The sequence below is a fragment of the Thamnophis sirtalis genome, unplaced genomic scaffold (assembly GCF_051295495.1).
Source record: "Thamnophis sirtalis isolate CommonGarterSnake01/CBP01778 unplaced genomic scaffold, rThaSir2_p1.2 scaffold_12, whole genome shotgun sequence".
Lineage (NCBI taxonomy): Eukaryota > Metazoa > Chordata > Lepidosauria > Squamata > Natricidae > Thamnophis > Thamnophis sirtalis.
In genome coordinates, this window is record NW_028261392.1 from 35381160 (window position 1) to 35406376 (window position 25217).

The 25217-nt window shown below is 42.1% G+C and overlaps 1 protein-coding gene across 4 annotated transcripts in view; it reads left to right on the forward strand.

Moving 5' to 3' along the window:
• Window positions 1-17688: 17688 nt before the first annotated feature.
• The window catches only part of MGAT4A (alpha-1,3-mannosyl-glycoprotein 4-beta-N-acetylglucosaminyltransferase A), a 69256-nt gene continuing 61727 nt past the window's right edge, over window positions 17689-25217 (forward strand). Inside the window, exons 1-2 of one of the 4 annotated variants that reach the window (XM_087726532.1) lie at window positions 17689-17790; window positions 23856-23940. The gene's annotated coding sequence lies outside the window, so the exon portion shown is untranslated. Of the gene's footprint in view, window positions 17791-17819; window positions 18010-18840; window positions 18949-23855; window positions 23941-25217 lie in introns of those variants that run through there. The other 3 variants (XM_087726533.1, XM_087726534.1, XM_087726530.1) reach the window with 3 other exon arrangements.

A 25217-nucleotide genomic window follows, 5' to 3' on the forward strand; every position in this document is an offset into this window, starting at 1 on the left:
GTACCAGCATTAGTATACTGTAACCATTATTCCACCAGCAATAATTTATACTGTAACCATTTCAAACTATTCCACACACAATAATTTAAAATGAAACCATTAAAAATATTCCATACACAATAAATTACAATAAAACGATTTAAAACAAAGCCTGTGGCTTTGGCGAAAGCCGCGAAAGATAGGTCGCCGCCACCCACCCGCTTTCAGCTGCATGGCATACACCAGTACACCAGCCCGCAGCTTTGGCAAAAACCATGAAAGCTAGGCCGCCATTGCCACCTCCGCCGCCACTCACCCTCTTTTGGCCATGTGGCGTACGCCAGCCCGCGGCTTTCGTGAGCTGGCGTAAGCTAGCCTCCTGAGTCCCACCCACCCCCCTTGCACTTAGTTGCTTACCTGAGGAAAGCGGCAAGCTTCTGGAAGGCGAAGGGAAACAAAATGAAATTAAGGAGGACCCGGTCAGCAAGCACGATGCGATAGCTGCTTGGGAACGAAAGACTCTTTTCAAAAGAGAAAGACTCCAGGAAGACTCTTTTCAAAAAAGGAATGTTGGCCGTTAGTGCCATGCTTTTAAACAGGTCGCCTCCAGCCCACTCACTGATTGGCTAGACTCCAGCCAATCAGTGAGCGGCAGGCTGGGCTAACCTAATTTAGTGCAGACGGGCGGGGGAGCGAGTGAGTTGTGATGGGACGGCAAGGGCAATCGAGCGACAGGGCCGGGGCAGGCATTTCGGAAGTTTACTTCCGGGTCCACCGGTCGAACCTGCTCTCACCAGATCGATGAAATTCATGAACCGGTTCTCCCGAACCGGTGCAAACTGGCAAAAACCCATCACTGATTCCGTGACTGATTTAGTCAGAAATCGACAAAGTTTGTGATGTCACCAAACTGGACATAGGAGTATTACAGATTGGGAATATGCATATCCATCTCAACCTGATTTAATATTTATTCCAAAACTCCTCTCTTCCTATAGTTAGAAAAATGTCTCTCGAATGTCTTCCCAAGGTAGCCCCCAAATACAGAATTTGCAGCAAAGAAGGTTTTTCCAGTGGTAGTAATTGTGCTACAAGTCATTTATTTTCTAGAGCAGAGCTCTCAAAATATTTTGGTTGCACACCTTTAAAGATAAGCACATTCATATGTTTATTTATTATATTATATAAAGGTAAAGGTTCCCCCGCACATGCATGCTAGTCGTTCCTGGCTCTAAAGGGTGGTGCTCATCTCTGTTTCAAAACCAAAGAGCCAGCACTGCCCGAAGACATCTCTATGGTCATGTGGCCAGCATGACTAAATGTTGAAGGTGCATAGTTCACTGTTACCTTCCCACAAAGGTGGTCTCTATTTTTCTAATGGCATTTTTACGTGCTTTTGAACCAATGGTGTTCCTACCGGTTTGGACCAGTTCAGCTGAAGCAGTAGTAGTTTGACGGCCTGAGTTGCTGGAACTGGCAGCGACGCAGGCCTGCCACACTCCTGAACCAGTTCGCCGGGTGGCACCAGCAACACTGTCATCTTGTTTTTCAGTTTTGCGCATGTGCACATCAAGCATGCACATAAGTGAACCAGCAGTAGTGCCTGCCAGAACCCACCCGTTTCGAATTGCTAGGTTGGCAGAAGCAGGGACAAATAAAGGGAGCTCACTTCATTATGCAGCTGACTTTGTGATCAACAAGCTCAGCATATTAGCCATTGAGCCACTGCTTCATTCACACACACACACACACACACACACAACTTGTGTGTGTTTGTGTGTTCTAGTATGTTAATATGTATATTATAAAACGTATCCAAAAGGTATTAAAAATAGTGAGATAAAGGACGTTAAATAAATAGTTGTTCTTATAAGCTCTTTCCACACTACAATGGGTTGTCTTGCTTTGGATGTTATTTTAGTAAATTGGTAAAGTACCGGTAATTACTGATACTTTGGTGGTAACTTCTATAAAATAATAGGAAACATTAGGCAACAACTGCCATTTGTTTCTTTTTAGTAGCTTTTATTTAATGCTTCCTTGTTGCTGATATTTATTATCTCTGCTGTTGACATTTCTTGTAAATGCCAAGGAAATTGGGTGATTTTATGCAATCTCTTCCTGCAGAGTTTCTCTGAGTTCAGCGTATAGCATGTTACTTTGTGTCTACTCAGACTTTTATTTTATACAGTCCTTTACTGCTTTTTTTGGGGGGGGGGGAATTCTCTTTAGCTGCTATCTGTAATTTAAGCAGCTCTATATTTCTGCCCCCCCCATTGTAAGTTTTGTATGTTACTATTTAAAGGTAAAAGAGAATGTTTACTTTCCCCATTTAACATTTTAAATATATAAAACGCCTACCGAAACTTAAGAGTAACAGATGGTACAAAGTATAAAGCATAAGCTGTTTCTTATGTACCTCACTAATCTTAGTTTATTTATTGATTATTTCAATCTACCGTATGCAACACTATTTGCTCCTGGAAAATAGCCCAAGGTGAATGTGAAGCAGGATGGGAGGAACTGCCACACAAATTCTATATGGAGTCCTGTCACCCTCTCTATGTGAAGAAAGAAGGCATTCAGTCCTCTGATTCATTGCCTCCTAAATCTTCCTGACAGAATCTTCTTTTGCATGTATAACTATTTTTTTAATTAGATTTTTATCTTCCCTCTTATTTTGATAGATAACTCAAGGCAGCAAACATACCAAATACTCCCTTATCCTATTTTCCCCACAACAACCTTTTGAGGTGAGGTGGGCAGAGTTGGGATGACTGGCCCAAGGTCACCCAGCCAGCTTTCAGGCCTAAACTGGGACTTGAACTCATAACCGTCTGGTTTCTTGTGTGATTCCTTAACCACTAGACCAAACTGGTCTCCGTATAGCATCCATTTATGTCTAACTGTGCCTTCTGTCCATTCATAAGCTGATCAGCACATTTCCTGAAACTTAGTTTGAGTCTTTATAGGAGATCCTGCATGACCGCCTAGCATAAATTGATCATTTTGACTTTACTCTGTTTTTTGAGGGAAACTTTATTATTCACATGAGATTCTTATTTTTGTTTCAACACACTTTCTCATATTACCTTGAGGCAACATTGTGTTGACATTCCTTTAATCACTCTCCAGTTTATTGACATCCTTTGACCTTGAGGAACATTTGTCCAGTCTGCTTATCTGCGGACTAATCTTTGCTTTTTGATTCCACTGTTTCTGTATCTTTCTAAATATCTCCGAGCCTGACTTAAGCTTCTTTAAAAATTTCCATTCTTTTCCATTCATTCACTAAAATGTTTGAGAGGCAGTTTGGTATAGTGGCACTAGGCTAGAAACTGGGAAAACATGAATTCTAGTTCTTACACACTAAGCCAGCTAGGTGACCCTGGGCTAGTTTTTTTTTTTTTACTTTATTTGTATGCCGCCCTTTTCCCTGAAGGGACTCAGGGCGGCTCACAACTCAAGGGAGGGGAAAGACAAACAAAGTTACAAAAGATAAAGGCCATACACAATTAAAAAGCACAACAATCATACCATTCGAGGTGGGCTGTAAGTCTTTAGCCCCAGGCCTGTCGGAACAGCCAGGTTTTAAGGGCTATGCGGAAGGCCTGGAGGGTGGTGAGGGTACGGATCTCCACGGGGAGTTCGTTCCAGAGGGTCGGAGCAGCCACCGAGAAGGCCCTCCTTCGGGTAGTCGCCAGTCGACACTGGCCGGCTGATGGAATTCGGAGGAGGCCTAGTCTGTGGGATCTTATTGATCTAATGGAGGTAATTGGCAGTAGGCGGTCTCTCAAGTACCCAGATCCAATACCATGAAGGGCTTTGTAGGTGACAACTAGCACCTTGAAGCGTACCCGGAGATCAACAGGCAGCCAGTGCAGCTCGCGGAGGATAGGTGTTACGTGGGTGAATCGAGGCGCACCCACGATCGCTCGCGCGGCTGCATTCTGGACAAGCTGAAGTCGCCGAATACTCTTCAAGGGCAGCCCCATGTAGAGCACGTTGCAGTACTCCAGCCTAGAGGTCACAAGGGCATGAGTGACTGTTGTGAGAGCCTCCCGGTTCAGGTAGGGACGCAACTGGTGCACCAGGCGAACCTGGGCAAATGCCCCCCTGGTCACAGCTGACAAGTGGTGTTCAAAAGTCAGCTGTGGGTCCAGGAGGACTCCCAAGTTGCGGACCCTATCTGAGGGGCGTACTATTTGACCCCCCAGCCTGAGAGATGGAACACTTGGCCAATTAGAAGGAGGGAAGCACAGCAGCCACTCGGTCTTATCTGGATTGAGTACAAGCTTGTTAAACCCCATCCAGTCCCTAACGGCCTCGAGGCCCTGGCTCATCACGTCCATCGCTTTATTGAGTTGGCATGGGGCGGACAGATACAGCTGTGTATCGTCCGCATACTGGTGGTATTTTATCCCGTGCCGTCGAATGATCTCACCCAGTGGTTTCATGTAGATATTAAAGAGGAGGGGGGACAGGACCGAACCCTGGGGCACCCCATACCTTAGGGGCCTAGGGGTCGATCTCTGCCCTCCGACTAACACCGACTGCGACCTGTCTGAGAGGTAAGAGGAGAACCACCGTAAGACAGTGCCTCCCACCCCCACCTCCCGCAGTCGTTGCAGAAGGATACCATGGTCGATGGTATCGAAAGCCGCAGAGAGGTCAAGGAGTACTAGGATGGAGGATGACCTCCATCCCTGGCTCTCCAGAGATCATCGATCAATGCGACCAAAGCGGTTTCTGTGCTGTAGCCAGGCCTGAAGCCCGACTGGAAGGGATCTAGATAACTGGTTTCCTCCAAGGACCGCTGGAGCTGAAAGGCCACCACCTTCTCAACAACCTTCCCCACGAAGGGGAGGTTGGAGACTGGACGATAGTTGTTTAGGAAGGCTGGATCCAAAGATGATTTCTTCAGGAGGGGTCTCACCACCGCCGCCTTTAATGCGGGGGGAAAGACCCCCTCCCGAAGGGAGGCAGCAACAACCGCCTGGATCCAGCCCCGTGTCACCTCCCTGCTGTTAACAACCAGCCAGGAGGGGCACGGGTCCAGTACACATGTGGAGGCACTTACAGCTCTCATGGCCTTGTCCACGTCCTCAGGGGTAACAGCTTGAAAATCAATCCAGTGATGTCCTACCGGATTATCCCTTGGTGCCTCAGCTGGTTCTGCAGGATTGGAGTCCAGGTCCGCCCGAAACCGAGCAACTTTATCCGCGAGAAATTGGACGTAGTCCTCAGCTCTGCCCTGCAAAGGATCGCTCGTATCCCTCCTATTTAGGAGGGAACGGGTTATCCTGAACAAGGCGGCTGGGCGCGACTCAGCGGAAGCAATCAGAGAGGCAATGTGTGTGTTCTTTTTGATGTCCTAATTGCCTGGATGTAGACTCTGATGCTGGATGTTAAAAGTGCTCGGTCCGACTCGGATTTACTGGATCTCCATCGGTGCTCTAGGCGTCTCTTTCGGCGCTTCATCTCCCGGAGTTCCTCAGTAAACCAAGGGGCCCTCCTGGATCCACTGCCTCGGATCAGCCGTAAAGGCGCAATCTGGTTAAGAGCCTCTGTCGCTGCCGAATTCCAAGCAGCAACCAGAGTCTCCACCGGACTGCGGGCGAGAGTATCAGGAATAACCCCAAGCTCCGTCTGGAAACCCAACGGGTCCATAAGTCGCCTGGGGCGGAACCACCTGGTCGGTTCCTCCTCCCTACAGTGGGGATTTGGTCTCCAAAAGTCAAGCCTCAGTAGGTAGTGGTCCGACCATGACAGGGGTAAGATCTCACTACCCCTCAGACCAAGATCACAGCTCCACTGCTCCGAGAGAAATACGAGGTCGAGCATGTGACCCGCCAAGTGAGTTGGGCCCCGGATTACTTGATTACTGTCATGGAAGCCATGAACTCCTGCGCTCCATCAGAGTGTTCACCGAGCGAAGGCAAATTGAAATCCCCCAGAACCATAAGCCTGGGGAACTCAACTGCCAGCTCGGCTACCGACTCGAGGAGCGAGGGGAGGGCTGCTGCAACGCTGTTGGGAGGCAGGTACGTTAACAGCAAGCCCACTTGACCCTTGAGGTCCAACTTCACCAGCAGGGACTCACACCCGACAAGCTCCGGAGCAGGGATCCTACGAGGTACTAGAGACTCTCGGATAACAATGGCCACACCCCCACCCCTTCCCTGGGCTCGCGGCTGATGAAGCACCTGAAAGCCCTCTGGGCACATCTCTACGAGGGGGACTCCTCCCTCTGGGCCCAGCCAGGTTTCAGTAATACATGCCAGGTCTGGCCTCTCGTCTAAAATTAAGTCCCGAACGAGAGGAGCCTTATGAACTACAGACCTGGCATTTAGCGACAGCAGCCTGAGACCAGGGTCCTGATTACTCGCGCCATCTGGCCTTGGAGTGGGACTCATAGGGCCGGAAGGAGGGATCTCTGTAACGTAGCGAGCCCTCCTTCCCTGGTAATGGCCAGCCCTAAAGTCCCCGCCATATCTGCCCCTCCCTGTTAAGACCGTAATGCTCCGGCCCACTCCCGTGTCCGTAGTCCCTCCACCCACCTCCATAGCACCTGCATGCTCCGGCAGGCCCTTTGAATCAAACATCCTGAGGCTGGGATTAGGCCCAGGCCCCCCTGACACTTCTGCAGAGCACTCAGTGCAGAGGGTACCCGGTAAGGTCCCAGCCTACTCAGACATACACAATCACGCAGCCAATCACTCCCCACTAACAGTTTAAAAACACAAAAAAGTTACAATAATAATAGGAATTAAAAGAGTGGGCACATACATCAACAATCACACCATACACACCTCATTCATAAAATGCAGAGAAACTAAAAAATTGCGCAGATCTTAGGTGGAACAATGTGAAAAGGGAGAGGGAGAGGTACTCCGCTCCTCTCCCTTCCTATGGCAATTAAGTTGACTAAGGTGGTTGAGAACCCAGCCACAATCCACAGAGGGTATGCAGAGGGGGAGGGTGGCGTTTCCCCCGTTTGACCCTCCTACGCACAGTGGGCATCCCCGTTTGTCCACAAACCAAGGCACTGTAATAGATGGAATTGAGTAAGTGCTGTTCAAGATGGTATTAATATTCCCAGGGTAATTGCAGCTAATGATAGTCAAAGCAGCTAGGATAGCTGAGATAGCAAGTCCAGAATCCCTGGGGTTATGGTTGGGTAAAACTTGATGTTTAAAGGCCCAGCTAAAAAAGGGCCAGATGACCAATGAGAGAGATAGGCAGAGGCTCCACAAAGTCAGTAACAGGCAATAGGATAAACTCTCCAAGTCCACCAAGTCCACCAAGGGAAAAAGTCCAGACAAACAGGGCTCTGAAGAAGGCGAGAGTAATGTTAATACAAAGGCTGAGCCACAGGGGAAGGGGGAAGGAGGGCGCCCGGAAGGGCTATGGCGGTGGCAGTTTCAATCAGCCACCCAAATCACCCAAATCACCCAGTCTTTACGGGCGCACGAATCGTCTCCACCTCCTCCGGAATGATGGTAATCCAGGAAAGTCCCCAAGAGTTCAGCGAGCTGGGCGGGTATAATCACAAGATGTTGCAGGCGCCCCAAGGTGGTGGAAAACGCCGCCATCATCTGCCCGCCGCCTACAGTGGGAACAGCGAGCAGAGAAGGATCCGCACCAAAGAGAAAGGGGGGGGGAGAAAAGGCGGCCAGCCAGCCATCCAGCCCGGCCACTTTAGCGTTGGAATCCAGCCACCCCTTCCTCAGGGAGAAACGCAGCACAGCTGTTGGGGGGGGGAAGGCTGTAGCGGCGATGGCAAACCAGCCACTCGATTCGCCCAACTCTGGTGACAGCCCAGCTCAGCAGCCTCCTCTCCAGGGTGAAAACAGTCAAAAGAAACCCCCAGAGGCTCACCACGATGAGCAGACAAGGCAGGAAGACAAAGTAGCCGCCAGAATCACCGAAAAAACGCTGCTGTTGTCAATGCGGCGCCACCATCTTCGTCGCCAAGCAGCAGAGGTAATACAAAAGCCGCTGAAGGTTGCGCGGTCCGGGGCCGCCCCAAAGTGGTGGTCCCTCCAGATGTCTGGTCTCCTTGAGTCCCCTGGATCTTGGTCATCCCCCGGGACCCTTTTTCTGGCTGGTAGGAGTTATTTCTCAGAGTGTTTTCAGCGTTTTTCGTCTGATTAATTCAGGACGAAAAAGCCTAGCATACACAAAATGTCTGCCACAAGAAAAACTGAGCTAGCAATATGCTCTATGTGCCGTATTTTTGGAGATATAAAATGTTTTTGTAAGTCAAAATATGCACATGATTGTGAGGCAAAAGTGGTTGCCAAAAATGCACATATTAAGAAAAAAATATAAAAAAACAATAGATTTTGTAAACTAAAATGTGCAAAAATAATGGATAAGCATTCGCACAGATTTTTCTATTGTTGAATTTATAAATTGGTGTGAAAGCATAAATTGAAAACAAAGCTATGTTTGTTAACAAAGTTATGTTTGTTAAAAATAATTCATATGAAAACAAAATTGTTAGTTTTATTCTATGCAAAACTAGTAAGATTTCCTCATTCCAAAAAGGGATCACAAAAGACAAAATAGCTGCTATTTAATAGCTGGTACTGATGCATGTATACTATGTGATTCTTTGCCTAAGAATACTGAGGGGGAAAAATCAACAAGTAGCCATTCTTATTATCTACTGTAGCTCTCCAGTCTAAGAGCTTGAAGGAAATGGAAAGAAAAACTTCTAGTGGCAGATAGATGAAGAAACTAGGGGATGTTTTGTGAAAGTTTAGATTAATCAAAATTTAAAAAACCTCATGTACTATTTCATTTTAGTGTTTTAAATAGTAGTTTACTAATTATAATCTTTGTTAATCCAGCATATGTAGATTTATGCCAGATCTTCTTGTGGAAGATAAGGTCTCTATTCTACAATTGTCTAGCTACTACTTTCCAATATGACTCTTCATTCATAGGGTCAATGATCACTATTGGAGGGAAATGGAAGTTGTAATCTAATCCAACCTCTGCAGAATATCTCCATTTGGAAAAACTATTCTAGTTTGACTGCTGTGAGACTAAACACTTATTTATATAAATTGAACTGCCAATTATATTTAACTGCTTGCTCTTGTATGGTTTAGGTGTTTCAGCAACATGAATGGCCTTATAGATGTTAAGACTCATTCCTTGCATTCTTGGATCACTCTTAAAACACACCCAACGGTCTGCTTCTAATATTAGTCCTATCATCTCTCTTCCAAGCCAAAAATTGTCAGCACAGAGTAACTGGATTTAGCTATTATCTTTCTTTCCCAGACATGCTGGTGATAACAACATCCCTTCCTTGTAGGATATTAAAATACAAAAGACCAAGTCACCCAATGTAACAACGCATTGTTATCACTTCAGCCTGAGAGGGTCAGCCAAAAGTGTTTCAATGACATCCATGGAGATATGTGACATCCTAACAATCAAATATTATTGAAATGGCAGTTTCATTACTAATTGTCTGGAATGGAACCAATGTTTTTTCTAACCAGTGATGAAATATAGTATTTCATAAGAAAATACAATGTTGCAAAACCATGGAAAAAATACTGTATAGGTATTACATATTTAATAACTGTTTACAAGCTATTCAGATTATATGGTAAATTGCATAATGTTTTTAATGCAATTAGTAATTAGTTTTTCCTGCTGTACATTAGATTTGGAGAGTAGAGTCCTTCCAGTTTAAATTTGAAAGTTTTGAATGACCAAATTTAATATGCCCACAATCAGTAAAATTGAAGCAAAAAAAGACTAAGCCAATCATCCACAGTCACAGAATAAGGTGCCACTTAATTGCTAAATTCACTTATCTTTGGAAAACCTGAAGGACCATGTTAGAGCTGATCATTAGGGAGAAAATCTATGTGGTTGCTAACAGTTCACACTGACTTCATGGCACAAAATCAATTATTACTAAATGCACTTACAGCATTGATGTAGAAGAGTTCTTCCAACTGGCTTTCCTACAGATTTTTGCAAAGATCTTCTCACTCTGCAAGGCAAACCACTCCAAAGGCCAAGATGCAAAACATTTGCCATTAAGCTTGAAGATGATGACACCATAATTTCATAAAGCATCTAGGATTGGTAGCTTTATTTTGAATGGTAGTCCTTGACTTATGACCACAATTGAGCTCATGTCTTGTCATTGCAGTTGTTAAGTGAGTTTTGCCCCATCTTATGATCTTTTTTGCCACAGTTGTTAAGTGAATCACGCAGTTGTTAAGTGAATCTGGCTTCGTCCATTGACTTGGCTTGTCATGCGCCTGCTGGGAAGGTTACAAATAATTGGCACATGACCCTGGGACAATCCAACTTGTCATAAATACCTATTAGTTGCCAAGTGCCTAAATTTTAATCAGGTGACCATGGAGATGCTGCAATGAATGTAAGTGTGAAAACCAGTCATATGTCACTTTTTTCAGTACCGTTGTGATTTTGAATAGTCACGAAACAAATTGTTGTAAGTCAAGGACTTCCTGTTGCACACCTCTAGAAGGCCAGGGGAAACAAGCAGGTGTGTGGTAATTTTAGCTTGATTTCTATGGCTATTAGAGCCATGGTGGTACAGTGGTTAGAACGCAGTACTGCAGGACTAAATCACTGCTCACTCCAGGAGTCTGATTCTGGCCAGCTCAAGGTTGACTCAGCCTTCCATTCTTTTGAGGTGGATAAAATGAGGACCCAGATTGTTGGAGACAATATGCTGACTCTGTAAACTGCTTAGAGAGTGCTGCAAAGCACTATGAAGTGGTATATAAATCTAAGTGCTATTGCTATTAGGCAATTAAAATGAGCTTTTGATTTTCTGGAGAGGGATACCTTCTACTAACTGTTTCAAATGATATAAATTATGTGGAACTAAAAGCCTTTCACCTTTCTTTACAATTTTTCATATTACAAAGCTGTTATTATGCAGTTTAGGAATTTGGATTTAGGAAACAAAGCCTCTTCTTTTAATGGCATCTAGAACTGGCATGAAATAGTAGGAGGAAGGAAAATCACAAGCATAACAATGTACAAACTACAGAAGATTTTGTTAGGTTCTTTTTTTTTTTTTATAAATATATATTTTATTCATTTTCACATTCCATTTTACAGTCACTTATATACTGGATATTTGCTATAAGAAAAGAAATAAAAGAAAAGAAAAAAGAAAACACAACTCATCATCATTCACAACCCCACCTGACACTTCCATCCTCCATACACCCCATCTTCCCCCTCCAACTTTCCTTTCCTCCCTCTAACACTCCCCTTCCCTACTTCCCTTTCCCCTCAAACCTTCCTTTCTCCCCTTCCTCCTAGCATTCCCCTTACGCCCTCCTTACATTCCCCTTACTCCTTCCTTACTCCTCCCTCTTCTTTCCCTCTACCTCTCCCCTTGGTGTGTTCCTTTATTCAGCTCTTATTTATTAATATTGAACTATAATATGATAAAAAATAAAGAATAAAAAAAATAAAATAAACCAAGGAAAAAAAAATATAAAGAAAGAAAAGAAAAAAGAAAGAACAACCGTATACAAGTGCATTCTTCTTCTTATTGAAACTATATTAGCACCCACCCACCCACCCCCTATAGATCCCCATCCCTAATCCCCCCGACTTCCCAGGGCCCACACCTGGCACTGCCCTCTGTCAAACCCCTTCTAAAGTATCTTATGATCGTATGAGTTAAAAATAAAAGTAATATAAAAAAAATAGATAAAAAGAAATTACAAATTATAAAAAAGAAAAGAAAAAAAAAGAGAAAAAAAGAAAAAAAGGAAACTCTTTGTATTAAGCTCAGCCCCCCATCTTTATTTATGTTTAAACAGTATAAATCATTCTGTATGTATTTTATTCTCGTCTCTTGCTTCTTTGTTATTTACCCCAACCTCCTGTAGACTCTCCAGTTCATCTTCCTTAACCTTATATTCAAATAAACATTTATACAAATTTGTGCAGACATCAGTTTACAATCCAGCTCGAAATAATCTCACCAAACTTTCCCTTCTAGTAAAATTTAAGCAGCGTGGGTCATTCCACATATTCAAATATTACTTTACACAAGAATCAGTTTGCATTCTATCTTAAAATAATCTCATCAAGCTTTCCCTTCTAATAGGATTTAAACAACGTAAATCATTCCGCATGCATTTTACCCTCGTCCCTTGCTTCTCTGATATTTACCACTCTTAACCTTATTTTCGAACAGTAATTCACCCAAGAGTCAAAATTTATACAAATTTGTGCAGACATCAGTTTACAATCTAGCTCAAAATAATCTCACCAAACTTTCCCTTCTAGTAAAATTTAAGCAGCGTGGATCATTCCACATATTCAAATATTACTTTACACAAGAATCAGTTTGCATTCTATCTTAAAATAATCTCATCAAGCTTTCCCTTCTAATAGGATTTAAACAACGTAAATCATTCCGCATGCATTTTACCCTCGTCCCTTGCTTCTCCGATATTTACCACTATTTCCCATAGTCCCTCCAAATAATCTTTCTTAACCTTATTTTCGAACAATAATTCACACAAGAGTCAGTTTACCTTTTAACTCGAAATACTCTGATCAGGCTTTCGCTCCCCCTCCACCTATCCCGCGTTACCCGGCTCCCTCCTCCCAAACCAAAGTTCAGTAAAGTTACCATCTCCACTTTCTTCACTTTAGAGTCCTGGACAATTTAAATTAAAGTTCAGACATACAAGTCCTGTGAAATATACTTTCAGCATCCACCTAATTCAGTCCCAATATCACACCACCAATATCCAATTCCGCTTTTTCTACCGGAGAGAGATCGCAAACCCCCATTCAATCCACAACTTTAACAAGTATTTTGGAATGTCTAAATCCTCGATCTCCGCTCTTCTGCTTCTCCGAAAGAGGGAGAGCTACCCCCTCCATCTTGCAGCCATGCGGTCTGCTGCTTACCTTCTCCTTCGGCTTGTCTTTCCTCTTTTCCAAGTGAATCAGGAAGTCCCGCCTTCAAGGTGTTATAGTAGAAATCTCGAGCCTCCGAAACAGAATTAAGACGGAATCTTTGATTCTCGAATGTGACCGTAATGCCGGCTGGTGCTTCCCATTTATACTGTATCTGGTGGTTTCTAAGCTCTTTAGTTAAGAAAGTATAGTCTCTTCTTGCTTTTAACATCTGAGATGGTATTTCTTTGAAGACAATCAAATCCTGCCCATCAACTCGCAACCTGTTATTGTAAAACTTTTGTATGATCGTATTTCTGGATTCTTTTGTGGAGAAATATATAATTATGTCCCTCGGGAGCTGTCGCTGTTCCGCTACCAACGAATTCTGGCGATAGATTTTCCGAATCTGCCAATCAAAATTAAATCCCGGGCTTCCCACCGCGTGGCTGAAGGCCTCAACAAAGGTCTGTTTCAAATTCTCTCGCTCCTTTTCGCGCAATCCTCTGACTCTTATTGCAAATGCCTTCTTGTTAAAATTTATCATAACGAGCTGTTCTTGAGTATCTCTAATTTTTTGTTGTAATGTTTGGATATTGGTAGTCAAATTAGAATTAGCCTCCTCCAAACTTTCCAATTTATTCTCCATTTCAGCGGTATAGTCTGTCAGAGCAGACACGGCTACAAACGTATTCGCCTTCATTTGAGCAATCTTAGACTCTAAATTATCATATAACTCCAATACAAATTCTTTAATTTCCTGTTTAAAGTCATTAAGCATTTGAAAGAGAAATTCCTGTGTTAAGAATTCTCCAGTAGAGGGCGTAGGAGACAAGGGCAACGATTTCATAGCAGATTCTTTAAGCACATTCGTAGAGAAACGCTTCGGCTTTAACCTGAGAGTCATTATAAATAAACAAATAAACAGCGCTCTCGCTCCCCTCTGTTTCCCAAAAAAATCTTTTGTTTATAGATTTTGGATAATTAATAAGGAGTGTTCTGCAGGAAGGTAGAGCCGGCTAAGTAAATCCCCTATCAGTCACCAACGGAGAAAAATCGCCATTTTGAAGTGCGTTTAAACAAAGAAGCCTCTAGGACAAATGAGGCTGGTGTTTAAGATAGTAAAAAAAAAGCAAAAATCTCTCAGGGGTGGGACCCGCTCGTATTTATCATAGCTTCAAACAACTTTGCTTTGTCCTGAGGGGGGGGGTCACCTGTCTAGGGCTGCAAAAAAAGCAGCTGAGAAGAACTGGCTGGAGATAAGAGCTCAGCTTACGCTGGATCTAATCTCCGTCCACAGCCAAAAAAAAGAAAAAGGCTGTGAACCACAAATAGACCCTAGCCACTGAGCTACTCCCTGCCCCTTTCTAGCCAAAAAGGGGTGATATCTATGATCTTATTTAGATATACAGACCATATCTCTGAGAGGAGCTCCGTTGAGCCCTCTTCGGCGACAGGCTCCGCCCCCAGAAGCCACAGGTTCTTTTAGTCTATCATCCCCCTTCATTAAGATTTCTGAATTATTTTCTCTTGGTAGGCTTCTCAATTCGAGCCAAACTTTAATAAAACTTTTTTTTTGTTTTTCCTTTCTCTTATATAGGATAATTCTCTCTCCTACAAAAACTGATACTTTAATATGTCACTCCTATCATGTAGCTGCTTAATCTAATCACATTTATAATAATCCCATTATTTTTCTTTCCTCTCTCTCTAGGCTAAGAGTTGATTGTCTTTTGTTGTTTACTTTGTTTATGCATAATTCTTTTCCTTGTCTTTCTTCTAGACCTCTCCCACTTTCCAATTTTTTGTCCTTCTTGACTTGAATGATTTAGAAGTCCTCATCCACTTTCATTTATAGGATGGAACTGAATCCACTTTGTTGGCATTAGAAGAGAATGGCAGTCCCAGTGGGTAGAAAAACAAGAGAAATTCTTTTCTGCTATCTCTATTGTACCCTTCCCCATTTAGCTTTCTCTTTTTTTCTGACTGGCATGATACATATCAGGGGTGTCAAACTCAAGGCCCAGGAGCTGGATCCTACGGGGTGCTTAGATCAGGCCTATGGGGCTACTCTGGAAACAATGAAGAATCAGCCCGTGGTGCCTGCCAGTGAAAACGGAGCATGGGAGGGTTGCATGCCATTTTCACTGGCATAGCACTAGGGCCACCACAGGCGTCTCCGACACAAGTGAAGTTGAGCTGGCCATGCCCACCCTGGCCACACCCATCCAGCCCCCAAGGTTAAATACAATCACGATGCGTCCCTCAATGAAATCAAGTTTGACACCCCTGATATATATCATTAGGCCACAGCCACCTAACCATTTTATTTTTTTGTTTATTTGATTTTTTTGTCCCATCTTCATTATTTGTATAAATAACTCAAGGTGGCAAACAGATCTAATACTTCCTCCTCCTCCTCATTTTCCCACAACAGTAACTTGGTGGGGTGAGGCGGGCTAAGAGAGACTGACTGGTCCAACGTTACCCAGCCGGTTTTTCATGCCTAAGGTGGGACTTGAATGTTTTCCTAGTTTCCAGGCCTCTGTAAGATTGTAAATCTAATTACAGCCTCCTTAAAAATAACTCCTACTGAAACCAAGTATGTTGTATGTAAAAAAATATTTTAGGAAAAAAGCCAGGGCTGGCCATACAAATAATTCTTAATCTTGAGATAGGATGCTTATCGGTAAAGTACAAATGATTGTTCTCTTTCACAATATTTCACAAGGAAGTCTAGATATTTACCCTGTCCCTATTTCTACCATACAGCAGCACCATCATGGCAAAGTGGCCTCCATCTTGCCCCTTGGTTACAGAATGTTGTCTAGTTTCATACCCTAGGGCAGGGGTCCCAACCCCAAGCTTCAATCCAATACTGGACCATGGCTGGTTCGGAAGTTGGCTCTAAGCAGCTGGGTGTGAGCACACACAGCCCATCACTTGCAGGGCCCAGTTCCACTCTCCCCCACACTGGGCCACCAAGCCTTAAAGATTGAGGACCACTGCCCTAAGGAAGGAGCAAATCAGCTTTAAGTCATCATTAAGGCTGCAGAAAGGAGAGTTACTTTTACAACGTAGGTAAAATCCCTATCACTTTGTCACCCACTATCTTGAAGGTGAATTCAGGTGATTGTCATGAGTGTGACTAGCATGGCCCCTCTGCCCGGCAATCTCTTTGGCCATTTTCATCTTGCTTTTCTTATTATAGCACTCTGCTCCCAGATTTTCTTTGAAAGTTACTTTTATCTTATTTCCCTATTTTTGAAGCAATATTTTTCCTAAGATTTCAACAAAGTAGAGGAAATAAAAGACCTTCCCTATTTTATTTGGGGAAGAAAAGTGGTTTTTTGTACAATTAATTCCCTTTTAGCGATGCTCAGGAATGATATCAGTAGACCATGGGTATCAAACTCATGGTGTCAAGTGACTTTTGCGACATTTTTTCCCTTTCTGGGAGCTGGGGTGGGTGTGGCCTGCAAGTGGTGCATCCAGCCTGCAGGCCCAGTTTGACAGCCCTGTAGTAGACCAAGGGCACCTTCTAACTTTAATGGTCAAAAATTCCCATAAACACACTCCTGAACCTTGTGGACAGCCTTCCCAGAAGAGTTGAAGCTGTTATAGCTGCAAAGTGTGGACCGACGTCATATTGAACCCTATGGATTAGGAATGGGATGTCACTTACAGTAAGTTCATATGCGAGTAAAGGCAGGTGAGTGAATACTTTTGGCAATATAGTGTATATTGATCTAGAGAGTCTTGAAATCAGTCTCACACTATTTGTACTGTTCTGTTCCATCTTCTTTCTGCTAGCAGTGATGTGCAGGAGATAAGAGCGGAGGAGAAAGATAGAAGCAAACAGGCCCATCAAGATGATACCACTTGGAAGTGGCTTGGAATGAATGCAACAGAGGTAGGACAGGGAGTGGCAATGGGAACAACAACATTGTTTTGTGGTAACTGAGGAAGAAATGGGCAGCACTTTAATAGAGAAAGGGTCAGTAGTGTCTTCTATTTCTAATTGTTCCATTCTTTTCAATTGGCTTTTGTACAGATAGAACTTTTTAAAAAGGTTTAGCAATATAAAAGCTATAATTTGGCTAAAGATAAGTTTTAGATAGTGTGTCATCAAGTTGTTTTTGACCTCTAGTAACCATATAGATTTTCATCATGATGAGCTAATGCTACTGATATTTCAGGTCATCCAATGTTGCGCTCATCCTCACAGTAACTAAATTCATCCATTCCAACACTAGAGCCTTTTCCAAGGAGCTTGTTATTGTTGTTGTTGTTGTAAGACAATATCTTTATTATATGATTTTCTTAAATTCTATTCCAAAGTATTATTTTAGATTCAAATAGTTTTTCCAAACAATCAGTTTAACAGAACTAATTTCCTGCTACCGGTAGTTGGCCCAGACAACTTGAAAGCAGAAGTGTCGGGTTTTTTCTCTTTCTTGGGTAAGATTGCAATTTTTTTTCAACACAGACGTCAGAGTATTGGGTAAGGACGGCTGAAAAAGGGAAAGCAACCCGCAGCTCAGATACGATCAAGGGTGTTAAGATGAACGATTACTAGAAAAATATGTATGCCAAATATGTATGTATATTGGGTGGAATCCATAGCGAGCAAACAGTACCGTCTTAGGCACCCTTACGTGAGAGTAAGAGCAAGCGAAGGCAGCAGCGTTCCACTTCTTTTCTACAGCCCCGCACCTCCACCGAAAGGAAAACAAAGCTCGCGAGACTTGTATATAAGGCCCGAGAAGGGGACTGACACCTTCGCAGACCATCGGTTGCAAAGGGCCATTCAAGCAAAGATTGTTAATTGGTGACTTATGCGGCTCGTCTTGGCCAATGGTAGTGCGAGTAAGTGAAGGGAGGCGGGTACTCCCAGCCTAGCCGGGGAGGCTCGTGGTGCCTGAAGTCAACTATTGCCCTGGGAGGGGTTTTTTTCTCCTGCGCGGCATCCAGAAGGCAGCTTCTCTCTCTCGGGGTGACGGCGGCGTTAGCGGCGAGAGGGGGGGTTCCGTCGCAACTGCGCACGCTGGAAGTCCCCGTGCAGGAGCGGCGATTCCGCGGTCCAAGGTGAGCATCGTGAAGGAGAGGACGGACTAGCGTCCCGATGTAGCTGTTTCTACTCCGGGCTGTGATCTGGGGTGGGGTGGGTGGGTGGGAGGAAGAGACGCATTCACCTGAGAGAGCGAGGGGAAAGAGATGCTACCTACCGAGGCCTTGGAATGATTTGGCGGAGGTCGGAGAGAAGCTGGCAGGGCATCTGCCCCGAATGACAGCCTCGGGTGATGGTTGCAACCGGGACGGGCGGGCGGCAGATAGGAGGGACGGAGAGAAAGAGGGGCGGAGGAGGGGGCTACAGGCCGGGTGGTATTCCCGGCCGCCGCAGCCTCTTCGGGCTCGCCGTCAGAACGTCCGCGGGTCGGCTTTTGGAGTAAATGGACCGCTCACTGCGGCAGCTCGGTTTTTTTTTTTTAATTATTATTATTATTTCTTTCACGCGTTCGGATACATACAGGTAGGAAAGAGAAGAGGGCAGAAAGAAAGTGGTGGGAGGACGGTCGGAGGTTAGGAGGGGGAGCTGCTGCCTGTGCTGGCCGGTGAGGGAGCGCGGGAAACTCGCGTGTCGTGGGACTGCTGTCCTCCCGGAGCTGTGCCTCGGAGAGAAGGCGGACGGGCGCCGAGCCTGCCTTGTGTCATCCGACTTTGGGATATGTGGGGACTTCACTCCCCCTCGCTCCCAAAGGTGGGTGGGATTGGGGAGATATTTTCGTGGCACCGCGCGAGTGTTTGTGTGTGTAGGCTGGGAAACGGCAGTCTGTCTGTGGGCTGTGACGCCCTTCCCTTTTCCTCACGAGCAGGTTTAGGAGAGGGTGTTGCTGTGGATCTGTGTAAAATTTGTGGAAAGGGTGGAAAACCGAGATGGATTTAGACGCAAAAAAAGCGGCTCTAAGAAGTTCTTGGGGACGGAAAGACGTGAACAAATAGGTGTGGTTGAGAGAGTCACTTTCTGTAAGTGTAAGAGGAAAAAAACTTCAAATCAGTATAGAGTAAAACCATTTAATATAAAAATATTTGAGCGTTATGTGCCCAGGATTTATTTTGGATTATTTTTGCTCCTCTGCATTTTCATCTAAAAGTAGCTAATAGGATTTATTTAAAACAATACTTAAGCTATTCATTACTTTTCCTGATTACACTGTCTGAAAATGTTAGTTGTCCATCTCCTTGATGTTCTTGCAGTTCTGTGTTAAAGCTATCTATTCCTTGCATTTATATTTTTTCCCCAGAGTTATCTTGGGTAATTAGTTCACTTACCCAGTAAATTTTGTAATTCCCCAATCCTAATTGACCACATTGGCACTTTTTAAAATAGTTATGTCTGTATAATTTTTCTAGTGCCCTTGTTATATTAATTTTGTTTGTAGGAGTATGTAACTTATTAAATTAGACCACAACTTTATTCAGGTATTGTTTTTAATAATAGTAAACAATTTGAATAGCAATGTGGTTGGTCTCTTTGTCAAAGGCTAGTATTCCTAGGCATTATTGATGTCACAAAAATTTCAAAACTAGGTCATTTGTGTGATATTGTGAAGTGCACAATGTCACTTGCTCCTCTATTCCCCTTTAAATACCATATCTTTTTATTTATATACACAGAGAGACACTTTTACATGCAGTGCATTCAGAAAGTATTCAGATCACCTTCACTTTTGTCAATTTTGTTGTGCTGCAGCCTGATTCTATAGTTGTTGAAATTAATTTTTTCCTCATTAATCCACACTCACTACCCCATAATAACAAAGTGAAAACAGAATCTTAGAAATGTCTGCAAATTTATTAAAAAGAAAAAAAATTAAATTTCACATTGGCATACGTATTCAGACCCTTCATTCAGTACTTTGTTGAAGCACCTTTGGCACCTTTTTTGGGTATGACACCTGGATTGGGGGAATTTTCTGCCATTCCTCTCTGTAAATCCTCTCAAGCTCAGTCAGGTTTGATGGCGACCATTGCTAGACAACCATTTTCAGGTCCCTCCAGAGAGGTTCAATAGGGTTCAAGTCAGGGCTCTGGCTGGGCCATTCCAGGACATCCACAGAGTTGTCCCTAAGCCACTCCTGTGTTGTCTTGGCTGTGTGTTTAGGATTGTTGTCATGTTGGAAAGTCTGAGGTCTTGAGCGCTGTGGAACAAGTTTTTATTGAGGATATATCCTTGTACTTTGCCCCATTCAATTTTCCCTCAATCCTGACCAGTCTCCCAGTTCCTGCTATTGAAACACCTCCACCCCCAATAACATGATGCTGCCACCACCATGCTTCACTGTTGGGGTGATGTTGGGCAGATTATGAACAGTGTCTGGTTTCCTTCAGACATAATGTTTAAAATTGAGACAAAACTGTTCAATCTTGCTTTTATGAAACCAGAGAATCTTGTTCCTCACTGTCTAACAGTCCTTTGGATGCTTTTTTGCAAACGCCAAGTGGGCTTTCATGTATTTTGCACTGAGAAGAGGCTTCGGTCTAGCCACTCTGCCATAAAGCCCAGATTGGTGGAGAGCTGCAGTGATGGTTGTCCTTCTAGATCTCTGTCCCATCTCCACATAGGATCTCTGGAGCTCAGTTAGAGTGACCATTGGGTTCTTGGTCATCTCTCTTACTTACTATTCGAGAATTATGGAGGGCACTGTGCTCTTAGGAACTTTCAGTGCAGCAGAAATTTTATTGTAGCCTTCCCCAGATCTATGCTTTGCAATAATCCTGTCTCTGAGCTCTGTAAGTATTTCCTTTGACCTCATGTCTTTTGCGCTGCTACAGTATGCATGATCAGCTGTGAGTCCTTCTATAGAGAGGAATTTACCACGTCAATTCTAATCAAGATGTAAAAACATTTCACAATGATCAAAAGTAGTGGGAGGCACCTGAGCTAAATTTCACGCGTTGTTGCGAAGCGTCTGAATACTTATGCCAATGTCAACTTTTTTTCTTTTTAATAAATTTACAGACATTTATAAAATTCTGTTTTCACTTTGTTATTGTGGGGCAGTGAGTGTAGATTAATGAATTTCAACAACAATAGAACCAGAACAGGCTGCAACATACCAAACTTGACAACAAAAGTAAAGGGGGGTCCAAATACTTTCTGAATGCACTATATATAAAATAGTTCCTAATTCCTATATTGTATTAACTTTCTTGTAGGAGTTTGCAGTTTATTAAACTATAAATTTATTCTGACATTATATATAACAGACAGACACACACATACCTATGGATAAAGATAAGGTTGTAATTCACATGAGCACTGTCAGGTTTTTAAAAGACACTTTAAAGACAAGTTTTTAAAAAAAACACAGGCTATATATTGATATGTAAATAGAGGAAAGCCACCAGAATAGGGGTTGTTTGAATTTGAGAATCCTACACATTCCTCTAGTAAAGATATAACCACTGAAAGCTCCATCAGAATGATTTGTCTTGCAGTAAGAATATTAAATGCAAGCCTCTGTTACATTGTTCTTGTGCTACACTTTCCATTCCACTAAAATGCTACTTTAGATGGCAGTTCTAAACTTTATTTGGACCCTATTGAATATAGGAGTGTTACTAAATTATCCTGAATAATTGGATCTTGGTTACATAAAAACACTTGTGCATTATAGGTATTTGGAAAGTAATATACTTTATAATAGGATATTAATAATAGGATAAGATAAGACAATCTTTATTGTCATTTTTTTCTTTGAACACACTGGCACACATTTAAAAATGAAATTCTGACGCCTGCTCTCAAAAAATATGTTATTTTTTTGTGGGGGGGGATTTGTAGGAAGAGGGAGAAAAGCTTAAATACATGAAAGACAAACTTCAGCATCACTGACCTTGTAAAAGGACAACTATAGTGGTAAAAAAATCAGAATTCTGGTAGCACCTTTTTTGACTAACAAGTTTTGTTAAAAGTCATATTGAATAGATGGAATTGCAGTTCTTGAAAGCATATGCTTTTCAATAAAATTTGGTAATCAGAAAAGTTGCTACCAGACTCCTTCAGATTTTTTTCAACACTATTAACACCATTGAGTTAAAATATTATGCCTCTCTCTATGTGGCTAGATATGTATCTATGGAAAAACATATTCCTTTCCCTGTAAATATTACAGTAAGCATTTTAAAACAGATACTTTAAAAATAGTGTTTGCTTAACAACTCCCTGCATGTCTGCTGTATGTACACATTTAATTATATTTAAGGGACAAATAAAATAACTAGAGAAATTTAAAAACAAAACAAAAATACAATTACTATAAATCACCCAATTGAATAGTGTGAGTAAAATCTAGTTGGAGGAAAAAAAACAGCTCATCCTTTATTTTGCCAACCATAAGAGTAATAGTTATGCCACAATCAGTACTAGATTTGCAGTCTCTATTGGTCATAGACATTTATTTAATGGTTTAATAATCTTGATAGTTTATTTTCCCTGGAACTGGTATGTATTTTATTCAATTTTATTGTCAGTTTTTGACATACTCAAACTCACATTATTTGCAGATTATTTATTATTTTCTATTTAAGGATTTTGAAGTACAAAAACAAATGGACAGAGCAACTTAAGTATGAATCATTCTGGCATAAATGATGTTACCAGTGTTAGAACTAAATAGGCTTGTTTTTCCTCATTTTGTTTCCTTTTAGTTCTTTGCTTATTAAAAAAGGCAGTTTTCAAACTTGTAAATGTAATTAGAACTGAAAGAGGTTGCAGGCACAGCCTAGAGAATTTTGAAGAAATTGATGGTAGAAAAATGGCTGTTCAAGTACTGAAAGTGACTTGGCCCATGCTCTTCTCCATCTGCAACTCCACAGTGGAACTGCTCCATGGAGGAACTAGGATTTCCAGAAGAAAACCATCTTGATTTGTTGGTGGGATGGATGATGCCTTTCAAAATTCTGAAGGGTCCTTGGTTCTCCCTGAGCTTGCTTCTTTTCTTGAAGATGTTTCATTACCAAAACTAGGTAACATAATCAGTGCTGCATGTCAATGAGGCAGGAGAGCAGCAAGGACCTCTTTTCTCAATCCTGAGCTATAAATATTTTGCTTTATTGGTTTCAAAATTCTAGCTCCTAATGATAGTTAAGCTAGTTGTTTTAATTATAAATTCCATTTTTTTCCATTTAAATTATTTCTAGAACTTCTGTTTTAATGCAGAAATAGTTTTATGAAGCAACAAAAATACAGATCTGGGAAAACCACCATAAAATCAATTAAAATTTTCTGGGGAAAGCTCCCAGTAGTGAAAAGCTCCTAGTAGAACATAATTGTGCTAAGCCTTATTAGGGTTATACTTTTCATTAATGTGATGGTACCCACTGATTCACCTTCATGGTGGATAAGTGTAAGACTGCAAAGAATCATCAATGTTTGTGAGAAATAGCATGTTTTTAAAACTGGTGAGGTTATTTTTTTACTGTAGTGTCATAACAGTGATGTTGTTAATATATGCCCCTTGGAACCATATGGCATTTCTTTTTTGTTACTGTTACTGACAAATTCTGTTTTTGTTTGGCAAAAATGATACATTTTACTATGCTTCTGTACAATCACATAACAGAATGACTAGACCACATCTGTTGGTAATTACAATAATAAACACCTTCTTTAAACAAAGTAATGTCAATTGGATGAATTGCGGTTGGCTTAGAATTGCTGAGGAGATTCATAACAGAAAACAGATATTTGAATAAGCTAACTGCTCATTACATAGATAGGTTTTATTCATGGAATATATCAATATATCTGGAGTTTGTTTATCTCTTTTTCCTCAAGCTTCTAAAATTAGACTACAAGTTATTCTTAGACCTTTCCTAACCTTTTTTGCATTTGGCTGGGTCCTTATTTTTATGTTTATTTTTTGTAGGCTATACTCCACAGGGAATTGGACTAGATGATTTGCAGATTGGATCCTGATTAATTAGCTAAATGAAATGGGAGCAAAATGCAATGTAAATATTATTCTATTAACTTCAATACGAGCTAACTTTAATTATTTTTGCACCGAGTCAGTCTAATTTTGTTTTCTGAAATTCTTCTTTCCTTTAGGAATGTTTCCAAATGGCGTTTTCTATATTAGAACAAAAAGGGAAATATGTTATGGATATCTTCCTGTAACATCACTAACTTCATTTCATATGTGTGAGTGTGCGTGTGTGTTTGTGTTTGTGTGTGTTGTGTTTTGTGTCTGTGTGTGTGTGTACCAATGGGCAGACGCCACTGTGGTTTTTCCAAAACTGGCCTACCTGTGGTACTCTGTGTCCTCCCTTTGTACTCTTGCTATTTGAAAGACTTTAAAATGACTTAAGAAGATAGCAAGGGCAGTTTCTACTCCCACAATTGATTTCTCATCCACAGAAATAAAATGAAAGCTACGAGTTTCTGTCCTTCCCCTCTCAGCCTTCTGAACCTGCTGTGTGTCTGCTATAAGTACAACATAAACCATTTGTAATCAGAGCAGCCTGTCTGAATGCCAGGAAATGATAATTCATGGCCCTTCTCAGTCTTTTCAACAGGTCTAAAAGAAATGAGTGGGTAGGAGAAATTTGACTGGCTGAATAAAGACTCTTCTTCCATATCAGGATATGGCAATGTGACTTCATGAAAAATAGAAATGAAACTGAGAGCTTGCAAAGCTAGTGAAAAAGTTAAAAGAAAGCTTGAATTGGTTGTATCTCATCTATAGAAGGACTGTCCTCTAGGAAGGAATAGAAGCCATCTGAGTTTTTCAAGCGTTCTTCAAATGAACTTGGGATAGGGGGTAGGGAATGTTTCCCCCCCCACCCCAAAGTGCAGAATAGTGTAACATAGGAGCCTTAAGCAATAGGTTGGGAACCATGTCATGAGGAAGGCATGTACATTTGTGTTTACTAAAGCACTCCATTATCACTTCAATGCACTTGGGCAGAAAATATGTTAGTTACTTTACCTGTACTGGACTCTCATGTTCATTTTATTTTTCATGACTGTTTCCCCATAACCCTATTTAAAATTGAAATTAGAAATCTATTATAAGGTCTCAACATTGTGTGGTTATATACCAAGCTTTGTTCTGAATATATGGCAAAATGCTAAAGCATCACAGTCATACTTACATGAACATTCCAACAATGATTTAGACTGCAAAAGTGTGAATGTTTACAAAATAATGAAATTCACAGATTTAGATACTATCCCTTCCTGAGTAAAATGCAAGTGTTCAAAGTGTTTTATTTACTTTGCCATATTA